This window comes from Kogia breviceps, chromosome 9 (assembly GCF_026419965.1).
Source record: "Kogia breviceps isolate mKogBre1 chromosome 9, mKogBre1 haplotype 1, whole genome shotgun sequence".
NCBI lineage: Eukaryota > Metazoa > Chordata > Mammalia > Artiodactyla > Physeteridae > Kogia > Kogia breviceps.
This window is the reverse complement of record NC_081318.1, coordinates 17096344-17108509: the sequence shown is the minus strand read 5'-3', so window position 1 is coordinate 17108509 and position 12166 is coordinate 17096344.

The window sequence follows — 12166 nt, the reverse complement described above, 5'->3', positions numbered from 1 at the left end:
CTTTCTTGCATCGGCTGCATGTCAAACAACTTCAATTCAAAATAATCAATATGCCATTGTGTCATATTTTAAGGCGGCCCACACTGAGCCCTTACAGGTGTGACAACAAAACGAGCATGAATTTCTTTTTCCTTTTTCACATTCTCATGGATGGAAGATTCGTTCTTACTGTAGGTCTTAACACCAGCATACCATTTTTTTCCTCTTATTGAGAACTTTCGCCTTCCGACTTGAAGCAGTTATTTGGTTGGAGGGTGTGCTCACCGTGTAGCTTGCGGGATCCTAGTTTCCCGACCAGGGATCAAACCTGCAACCCCTGCAGGGGAAGCACGGAGTCCTAACCACTGGACTGCCAGGGGAGTCCAAAGTAAGCACTTTACGGCTTCTCTTTGGCGTATCTGAATTGCCAGCATCACGACTTGCACTTGGGAGCCCTTGTTAAGTAAAATAAGGGTGACTTGAACACCAGCTGTCGTGACAGTCAATCTGGTAACAGAGAAGGCGACTAAGGGACTAAAGGTCAGACATGCTGGACCAAGGGATCATTCACATCCCAGGAGGGATGGCACTGACATCGTGAGATTTCATCACAGTACTAGGAACGCTGGGCAATTTAAAACTTATGAGTTGCAGGGACTTCCCTGGTGGCGCAGTGGTTCAGAATCCTCCTGCCAATGCAGGGGACATGGGTTCAAGCCCTGGTCCAGGAAGATCTCACATGCTGCGGAGCAACTAAGCCTGTGTGCTACAACTACTGAGACTGCGCTGTAGAGCCCGCGAGCCACAACTACTGAGCCATGTGCCACAATTACTGAGCCCACAAGCCTAGAGCCTGTGCTCCGCAACAAGAGAAGCCACTGCAATGAGAAGCCTGTGCACCACAAGGAAGTGTAGCCGCCACTCACTGCAACTAGAGAAAGCCCGTGTGCAGCAACAAAGACCCAAAGCAGCCAAAAATAAATAAATTAATACATAATATAAAAAAAATAAAATAAAACTTATGAGTTGTTTATTTCTTCAGTTTTCCATTTAATATTTTCTGACCATGGTTGATAGTGGGAAACTGAAACTGTGGAAAGAGAATCTGAGGTTAAGGGGGGACTACCGTATACCTTTCCTTATGTCACATCTTAGTTCTCTTCCTCCTCAAATAGCATTCTGATTGCCCCAGTTTGGTGAATTGTTTTTCTCTCTCTCTCAAGCATGGCTGTGGCATTCATTTAGCACTTCTCATGAATACATCACTGTGAGTTATATGTGTGTATAGAATGATAAAGTCCTTGAGAATGTAGATGTTTTCTTGTGTCTATACGTGTCTATGTCAATATCAGACCTTAGTTTGGTCTGTTTGTAATGAGCAGTAAGTGTTTGTTGCTATGATAAAAATGAATAAATGAGTTTGGGAATACTTTGAATTAGGTTGCATTTATACAACTAAAATTATCTGTGTAATTTGGCTTTTTATGCATATAAAATGGTGCTTCATCAATTCAGACTCAAAATATAATTGCTTTGAGAAAATATTCAGAAATGGGAGGCGGTAGAGTGCCAAGCAATATTTTAGGAAGGAAAACTCACATTACTTTCGAAATCTTCTATGGGCCAGATGCTACACATGTTATTTAATCCTCTCAGTAATCTTCTGCACTAGGGATTAATATCCGCTTTTCAAGATGAGAGGCTTAGAGAGGTTCAGGGAGATTAGCATGAAGAAAAGCTGAAGTAGAGAGACTGAATAGTCTGTGTTGTGATGGTCTTGGGCAGAATGAGCAAACGAAGAATTAGCCCAGGTTAGTGAGAACGGGGAGGTGGAGAATAGATTCTAGAAATGTTTACGAAGTAAAAGAAGAAGCTTTTGTGTTTGTTTGGGAGGAATAAGGAGACAGGAATCTCAGGTTTTTGGTTCAAGACAGTAGAATTTGGTGCCATTCACTAATGAGGAGCAGAAAAAGGAGTCCTTTTTGGGCCACAGAACTGAGGTTCCCATGGGATGGTCAGGTGAAGTCAGGGGACAGAAACACAGGCCTAGAATTTAGGAGAGAAGCCTCAGCTGAAGAAGCAGTCTGAGAATCATGTGATAAATGTATTCAGCCATTAGCGGATACCTATTGCCAATACCAGCCTAACAACGGCCAGCTCAGGGTGTAGGCAATCAGACGGTGCATTGTCTGCACAGAATAAAACTGAATTAAGAGTTGACCTTCTTTTTTGATTATCCTCAAGTGCCACAATGCCAGTAATGAAATACTCCTCCCTGAAAAAAATCTTGTGTTAATCTCAATTCTAAACAGTTGCTGCAGTTACTATTGATTTTAGCAATATATCTGCAAGCTTCGAATTAGCACCTTTTAATTCTTATCTTTCACAAACATTGTCTTCTACATGGGGGAATTAATTCAGAGACCTCCTTGTTATACAGTCGTCCCCTGACACATGGGAACTCAGCTACATGCTTTGGTTTCGAGAATAAGTTATTTGTTTGGAATCACTTGAGCTACACTTGCGTATGGGTTCTTGTCTTCTTCCTCTCTGATGCTACATATTTTTGCGTTTAAACAGTAGATTAGATGTATACAATGCTAGCACAGTGAATTGTGAAGGTGAAGAACAGAACTTGGGTTATACCAATTCTGCCATAGCATTTGACACTTGGAAGTTTTACATTTGTGCTTCAATTGAAAAGTGTGAAATTGTTAAGTCTGAATTTTAGCTCATATCTGTAATATTTTACTCAGTTGGAACAATTTTTTTAAATTTTTAAAAATTTTCAGCTTTATTGAGGTTTATTTGACAAAATTGTAAGATATTTAAACCGTACATCACAGTGACCTGACACACATATACATTATGAAAGGATTACTCTATCTCATTAATTAACACATACATCGCTTCATATATCTATCTTTCCCCTGTCCTATTTTTTTTTGGTGAGAACATCTGAGTTCCACCCTGCCAGCAAACCTCAATCATACAATACAGTGTTATCAACTACAGTCACCGTGTTATACATTAGATCCTCAGACCCTATTCATCTTATAGCTGAAAGTTTGTATGCTTTTACCAATCTCTCCCTCTTTTCCCCACTCCCTGCCCCTGAATAATGTTTTAAAATGCAAATTTATTCTTCATTGTGCATTGTATTAAAATTAAAAGCAAATCAAGAAAATAATGATTACTACTAATTATTTTGAGATGATTACTGAAAATAATTTTGTTGCATCGAGGAGGAGAGTGTTAAAAAATGATCTGATCTGGGGAATTTCCCTGGCAGTCCAGTGGTTAGGACTCTGAGCCCTCACTGCTGAGGGCCCGGGTTCGATCCCTGGTTGGGGAGCTAAAATCCCACAAGACGCGTGGTGCGGCCAAAAATAAATAATAAAAAAGAAATCTGATCTGCGTGTCAAATAAGATAGGACCATACTTGCAGCGTCTAAGGAACTGTTCTAGGCTCTTTACACTTAGTAGTCAATGAAGCCATGAGAGTTTAGAGGTTGGTGTGGATGAAATGGCCCAGGGAGGATGTGTAAGAGAGGTGAAGAGTACTCAGTGTTGATCTCTGGAAAACGCCAGCTTTTGAGAAACAGACTTCAGAAGAGGAGGTGCCCAAAAGCTGGACAAGGAGCGAATGCGGTAGAAGGAGGAACACTAAAAGAGAGTAGAGTCAGAGACATCAGGGGAGAAGTTTCAGCAAAGAGGGGGTGGTCAGCAGCATCCAAAATGACTAAGAAGACCAAAAAAAGAAAGAAGAAAAAGCAATGGCTGGGAAGTTCACATTGGCTTTGAGCATTAGAAAGTGATGGGTGACCTTCCTTCCTGAGAACATGTCTGTAGTGAGGGGCATCTGAGGTGAGGACAGAGGTGAAGTTCTTTAAATACTCTTTTTCTCTCAGTAGGGAAAATAAGACGAGGTAGAGGGAGTGTTAAACTATCTTTCTGGATTCTAAAAGAAATAGATGTTCGTTGTGGAAAATGGGGTAAACTTGATCATTAAAGGAACTATGAACCAATGTTCCTTGGCTTTATTAGCCTTTGGCTATAAAATATTCATGTTTTGTGTAGATGTATGGCTGAGTCGCTTTGCTCTGCACCTGAAACTATCACAACATTGTTAATCGGCTATACTCCAATATAAAATGAAAAGTTTAAAAAAAAAAATCATGTTTTGATCACAAAGCCTCGAGCCTCTCCTTGTTTGATAACAAAGTCTCAGGCTCACCTCAGAGTGCCCTCATCCATTATTTTGTTACAGGTACCAGATGATGTCCCTTCTGTTTCTACCTTTCCTGCTTCAGGTCCCAACTACCCATGCCTATCGGACACAAGGTACTTGGAAAGCCTCTACTGCCACCACTTGTAAGAACAGTGGTATCTGTGATGAGGGCATGGTTCAGAAATTGCCAGGCTCCATCCAGAGGCGGGCCCTGCTCTGACTCTGAGCCATGTATACATGGCCACGGGGGCCTCCAGGGAGCTCAGCCTGGCCCAGAATCCCTTCCTGTGTCAGTGAAAACCTGTCACCTTAAGGGTGCAACACAACCCCAGGAACTAATAAATATTCACTTCATTGTTTTCCAGTCCCCTGAGTTTCAACCCTTCCCTCTGTAGGGGAGAAAAATTTGCCACCCCAAACGTGTTTTGTTGGCATGGGGATTAATTTAGGCTGATGGTTATTATTATTTTTTTAAGAAATGGAAGACTGAGGAAGTTTTTCTTGTTACTTCCCCCTTAACTGCTTAAAAGAATTTAGACAAAGGGCTTGGGTCTCTCTCAGGTATACATGTTTTTAAGCTTTTGTGTGATTTTTCTCCTGTTAAGCTGTGTTATGTCAGTTTAATCCTTAGACCAGCCAGAAGAATGTAGAAGGGGAGAGGAAAATTTCTTCCTCCACACCTCTTAAAGCAATCTCCTCTTTTCCCCACAATGCTGCCCTCTCCTCTCTTTTCCATTTAGTCTTTTCAGATTTTGAGCCACAGATTTTCCAAACTTCTTCACTTGTGCGGAGTCTTCTATTAACCCATGCATAATTTAAAAGACTCACGATAGCCTTTCTTTTCCTCCAAAGGATTTGCTTGCCCTCACAGGTGAGTTCAAATGTGAATTCAAATTCCAATTTACACCTCTTGTTAAACAGAAAGTACTTGAGGCTGAAATTACACTTTTTTTTTTCTGACTTCTATTCTTCCATTATATCTTAGGACAAATTTTTATTCATGACCAAAGCACAAAGCACTCTACTATATGCCTGTTCTTCCGCAATTTCTGTGAAATGGAGAAACAATAATGGAAAAAAAAATAAATTGACCTTTAGTTTTATTCACCCAGAAGTCTTACAGATTCTCTCTTAATAAGTCCTAGCACATATTCGATAGTAAGTAAATATATGTTGACTGAATACAGATATACAGCAGAAGCTGGCATCATACTATAAATGCAGATTTTTATTATCCTTTTTTCCATAAAATTTCGCAAGTAGAATTTCTTTAGACTTTAGTCTTCAGATTTTTCTTTTATCATTTCCTATAATTTAAAACATAGACATAGCAGAAATTATTTAATCACCTGACTATTGTTAGCCAGTTTAGGCTGTTTTTACACTACCATGGATTCCCTGTACATTAATGTCCACTAATTTTCTTTGGATATATTTCCAAAAGTGGAATTACTAGATTAGAGGATTTAGAACAATGCCCAGTGCTTAGTAAATATTCAATAAATATTTCTTGCATGATTTGAGTGATGGTTTTTGATACTTATTTCTGAACTGTCCTTCAGGAAGATTGTACAACTTGACATTTCCCTCCAGCACTGCCACTGTGTCCTTCAGGGGCCAAATGTCATTGCATCCCCTTTCATATTTAGTATTATCTTGTGGTCTTTGTTAATTTTATAGGTGAAAATTGTGTCATTTAAAAAATATTTATCTATTTATTTGGCTGCACCAGGTCTTAGCTGTGGGAGGAGGGCTCCTTAGTTGTGGCTGGCGGGCTCCTTAGTTGTGGCATGCGAACTCTTAGTTGCGGCATGCCTGTGGGATCTAGCTCCCCAACCAGGGATCAAACCTGGGCCCCCTGCATTGGTAGCGCAGAGTCTTAACCACTGGGCAACCAGGGAAGTCCCATGTCTTATTTTTAAAATTTATATTTCTTTGAATGCTATTGAGGCTCCCTATACTTCCATCTGCTCATTTGACCCAATTCTCTTGTGAATTGTTTACTTGTGTGTATAGCTTTGCAAGTGTGTTTATAGCTTGGTGACAAGGGTTTGCAACACACCCTTATCCTAAGTTCCTAATCTCTTGGTGATGTGGGATGAATCATGTCCCCCCAAAAGATATGTTCTGAATAGTTGTAGGAGAAAGATACCTGCTGAGGGGTTAGCTATATCGAAAGTTAAAGTTATACAATAACAGAGACTTGGCTACATACTCACCAATCTCATTTTCTCTTCCTGGACACACAGGAAATCTACATTTCTCAGCTTCACCTGAAATTAGGTAAGGGTCATATAACTCAGTTTTGGTCAATGAAACATGGGTAGTATAATTTACTTTTGACCCAGCCCTTAAAAATATCTCCAGCAAAACTCTGGTTTTCATTTTCTCCTGTGAAGTGTCAGGGGTCATGTATTTAGAATGGAGGTCCTCTGGATCCTAGAATTTCTGCCAAGGAGAAGCTGTCCAACATTCATTTGACTTTGAGTAAGCAAGAAAAAACCTTTTATTCTATTAAGTTGCTGAGATTTTAGAATTGTCTGTTATAATAGCTAGCATTAGTTACCCCACTTAGCATATGTACCATAGGGCCCAGGATTGGATGAGAAATCAAGAGCTAATGACTTGAAGGAAAGAACATGCTCAAAGCAGTGAAGGTTTCCATGAGGCAGAAGGATAGGTTTTGAGGGAATAAGAGGCCTGGAGTATAGGTGTTGATTGTCAGGAGGCATTCAAATGCAATATTTTGGAGTCAGATTTGGGGTCTGGCTGTAGCATTGAGTGTTGCGGGGGGGAAATGTGGAAAAGGTCATGATAATTGAGAAGGTCCATGAATAGTAAATCCTCCAAATGGAACCATGCAGGGGGTGCTATATGTTTTTAGATAGATAACTTTACATATTGCCTTAAACTTAACGTGAACACGCTGACCTATCTTTTTGTATGCCATAGACCCAAAATTATCAGTTCAGAATCATAGCATTTCCCTCTAAAATACTTATCAGAACAACACAAAAACTTTAAGTAGTAATGTTTATATGGTAATGGAGTACCGTGTTATTATGTTAAGGACTTTTCTGTCAATTCTATAGATTTACTAGTAGGTAATTATTTATTAACTTAATGCAGACCCAGCTTCTTTCTCTCTTTTTTCTTCCTTCCTTCCTTCCTTCCTTTCGTGTTGGGTCTTTGTTTCTGTGCACGGGCTTTCTCTAGTTGCAGTAAGTGAGGGCTACTCTTTGTTGTGGTGCGCTGACTTCTCACTGCAGTGGCTTCTCTTGTTGTGGAGCACAGGCTCTACGCATGCAGGATTCAGTAGTTGTGGCATGTGGGCTCTAGAGTTCAGGCTGAGTAGTTGTGGCGCACGGGCTTAGTTGCTCCGCAGCATGTGAGATCTTCCTGGACCAGGGCTCGAACCCACGTCCCCTGCACTGGCAGGTGGATTCTTAACTACTACCCCACCAGAGAAGTCCCAGACCCAACGTCTCTATGATGTTGAATCATGCATGGAATGTGGTTGGATGAAAATGTCATCATACCATAGGGCAGTTGATCATACATCCCAATTTGCCCAACCAGTTCTGGTTTACAACTTATTGTCGCAACTTAACTATTAATGACATCCATTTCACATTCAAAAGTGTCCTGATGGTCAACCTGATACATATCATTCAAAGGCCACAATTGCTAAGTATTTGCTGAGTGTGGTTATGATGTTTATGAGGCTTGAAATTTTTTTTAAAATTTAGTTATTTTGTCCGCATTGGGTCTTCATTGCTGCACGTGGGCTTTCTCTAGTTGCGGCGGGCGGGGGCTACTCTTCGTTGCGGTGTGCGGGCTTCTCATTGCGGTGGCTTCTCTTGTTGCGGAACACAGGCTCTAGGTGTGCGGGCTTCAGTATTTGCAGCACGTGGGTTCAGTAGTTGCGGCGCACGGGCTTAGTTGCTCCGCGGCATGTGGAATCTTCCTGGGCCAGGGCTCGAACCTGTGTCCCCTGAATTGGCAGGCGGATTCCTAACCACTGCGCCACCAGGGAAGTCCAAGGCTTGAAATTTTAATACTTTGAAATGTGCTTCAAGTTTTGCTCTTGGTATGATTTGCATGTGAATGATTTTTAAAATCCATGAGCCCACTATCCCTCTCAGCCAGAGTTTTAAGACATTTATGATTCAGTTTCCGATTAGAGTGCGCATGTGGCTTGGTGTGTGCCTCACCTTATTTCCAGCCCTCTCCAGCAGTGGGAACGTTCAGGAACGCCATTCTGGAAACGGTACAGAGGATCCAGAGGATACAGGCACCAAGTACCCTAAAAAGGGGCATTACTCTCCACTGGGAAAACTTAATATTAGTTCTATTTCTATGATTTATTCTAGTCTTTCTTTTCAATTGTGGTCAGCAGTTCATTCCTAAAACTGTTCATGAGGAAAAATATTTCTACATATTGAGGGAATCACACAACCACCACACAGCCACCCTCTGAAGGACTTCACGAGTAGGTCACTGCAACATCAGCTCATCATCTGAGTTAGGAAAATGAGGCCTATGGCTAAAATTACTTGACACTTTATCAAGAAATACTTTTCTGATTATAAAATGAATACATGCTTATTGCAGAGACAGCCATAGAGAGAAGCAGAAAAAGAAAAATGAGTCGAATTTTATGACATTGACAAATATTTTTGTATATTTCCCAACAGTTTATTTTTCTATTAAAAATATACTTTACAAGTATTTTTTGAATCACAGTCACATATTTGTATATAACTTTTAAAATGCAATACCAGGGCTTCCCTGGGCTTCCCTGGTGGCGCAGTGGTTGAGAATCCGCCTGCCGATGCAGGAGACACGGGTTCGTGCCCTGGTCCGGGAAGATCCCACATGCCGCGGAGCAACTAAGCCTGTGAACCATGGCCGCTAGGCCTGCGCGTCCGGAGCCTGTGCTCCGCAACGGGAGAGGCCACAACAGTGAGAGGCCCGCATACCGCAAAAAAAAAAAAAAAAAAAAAAAATGCAATACCATATGGTAAATAATCGTGCCACTGAATTCTTCAAATACATAATTTATTAACAGCTGCATAATACTGTATCATATGGCTGTACCATCATTTATTTAAAGATTTTCTATCCATGGACATTTAGTTTTTCCTCCTTTTTACTATTATAATCAACGTTGCGATGTACTTTTTTGTATATAAAATGTTGACTGCATTTCTGATATTACTTTTCTGAAGACCGTTTTCTAAATATCAATGTAAATACTGGGATAAAGGACAAACCTTTTTTAAGATTCCAGGTAGATATTCCCAAATGCCTTTGTAGAAAACTTATACCAATGATACTCTTATTAAAAGTGATTTAGAGCTTGCTTATCTTCATTTTCATAACTCAGCCCTGAATACTTTTCTTTAAAATATTTGTCAATTTGGTAGGTATGAACTATTATTTTAGTTTAGTTTAGTATTAATTTGAGTTTTTTTGATTATTAGTGGAGCTGGGTTTTAAAATCTTCTTCTGTGGATTGTCCTATTCAGGTGTTTTGTTTGTTTCTTTTTGTTTTTGTTTTTTAGTATATTGAGAAAAATAGTGTTGATTTATATAAGTGTTTCATCTATAAGTATATTAATTTATCTGTCATTTTGTTAGTTATATTATGTATGTACCTTTGAATTTTATTAATGAATTCTTGAATTGATGCTTTAAAAGTGCATGCATTCAGATGGAACATAAGAAAGGTGTCAAATTCTCCCCAAATTGACATATAGGTTTAACAATTTCTACCAAATTCTCAGTAGGTTTTCTTGTTGAGATAAACAAGCTTATTCTAAAATTTATAGGGTAAGGAAAAGACCCTAAAATAGCCAAAACAGTTTTGAAAAAGAAGGTAAAGTAGGAGAAATCACTCTTCTTATTGTTAAGGTCTACTGTACAGCTATAGTTATTAACACAGTCTGGCATTGGTGGAGGGGTAGAAGATAGACCAATGGAAAAAAACTGAGAAACCAAAAACAGACCCACACAAATATGACCTATTAATTTTGGACAAAGAAGCAAAATTAAGAGAGGAAATGTAGTTGAGATTTATTTTTAAGTCAATTAAGGAGAGTTTGATTCCTAATAATATAAATTATTAACATTTATTTTTATAACTTGTTTTTTACTTATTTATATGAAGTTAAGCATTCTTTCTTATACATCCTGTTTTAAATTTTACTAGTGGATGCCTTTACTTTTTAAAACCTCAAAAATATTTCTTTTTGCAAAATATATAACAATTAATAAATTAATTTTGGATTTTCCTTATGCATATAGGTTAAATAATTTGTCCTTCTCTTACTTCTTCCTGGTTTCCAATAATGGCTAGCTTAAGTGAGATTATGGTAGATTCACTCATTATTTTAATAATATGTATATTCCATATTAACAATTATTTTGTACGTATATCTGTTGTTTTCCCATGCTTAAGACTGATATTTAAGTCCATATGATCACTACAAATTCTTTTATACCAGTTTTATTCATCTTTTTTAAAGATTTCTCTGAATCCTTACATATTCATGAATGCCTTCCTTTTGCTTAAACAAATGAAAACAGCTTCTTGTGATTCACAGTTATTCTCATCTAAAGTTTAAAAATTATTCTATTTCATCTGGTTGGGGTGTGGAGAAGTCTGAGTTTAGCCTGAAAATTATTTTTTTCCTTTGAAGACGACTGTATCTTTCCTGCTTAGGTGCTTACATGATTATTTTCATCAACTCTTTAAGATTCTACCAGGTTATGCTCTGATATGCATTTTCTTGTTTTACCTGGTACAGGGTAGGCTCTTTCAATTTGCAGAGGCCCATCTTCTTTAAGCTAAGGCCATTTGCTTCTAATATAAATTGTGGTTTTAAGTCCATATTTTTGGCTTTGTTTTCTGCCGGAAGCCGTCCAGCATTGCCAACTGTTGCCTGAGCAAAGCTCGGCGAGAAGTTACGGCATGAGGAGGCAAAGCTCCTCTCCTGGTGGGCGGCGGAAAGCATCTCCTCTGCTTCTAGGAAAATTCTTGCTAAAAATTGAGGGGGTTTCTGGAGGGTTTAGGCCAAGAAGATGGAAGTATTACAAACCAAATCCCCCTCGGTACGAAACCACAACAACCCCTGTAACCACAACAGTAGCTATACCCACTGTAAATAATTTACTTTGGAAAAAAGTCCCTTGGTCAGGCAACAAAGGAATGTTTCCATTAAAGAGTAGAAGTTTAAAGGAAGAATTAGATGAGCTATGGCCCAAAGAAGGAATAAGGAATAAAGAAGGGAAGCATAGTGGGGTATTATGTACAGGATGCCCCCAAATGGTGGATTATGTGGTATGCCCCCTCTCCGGTATATTGGAGAAAAAAGAGAGAAGCGGAAGGAATTTACTGTTAATATTTTACGAATGAATTATATGTAACTATGAAAGTTAAAATTGGTTGCCTTACGTAGAAAATAGAATTGTATTTTTGCACAATGTGTTTTGAACAAGGTACTGAGAATACTGGGACACAGGCCAATATATGTTGCTAGCTGAAGTAGAAAAGAATAATTAGCTTTCTAGACCTAAACATCCTGTTTGCGCGAAAAGATCTTAAGATGGAACAATGCTCGCTAATGTTTCTGTGTATAGATGTAGAAATGAGATTATGAGCCCAAATCCTATATAATAAATTATATGTCAAAAATAAAGCTGTCAGAATCTTAACAGAAGCTCCTGCACCTACCCCCTTGCCCCGTTTATTTATTTATTTTCTCACCGACGCTGTTGCCTCCATCTCAGGGACCCCTGGTTCTGCTGGGGCTGGACCTCGGTAGTTTTCCTTCTGGGATTATGTGCATTTTTACGTTCATATAACATACTCAATTTTATAATAATAATCTTCATTATCTTATAATTTGTACCTTAAATATACTGGTCTGTATCCTTGAAATACTTCTCAAG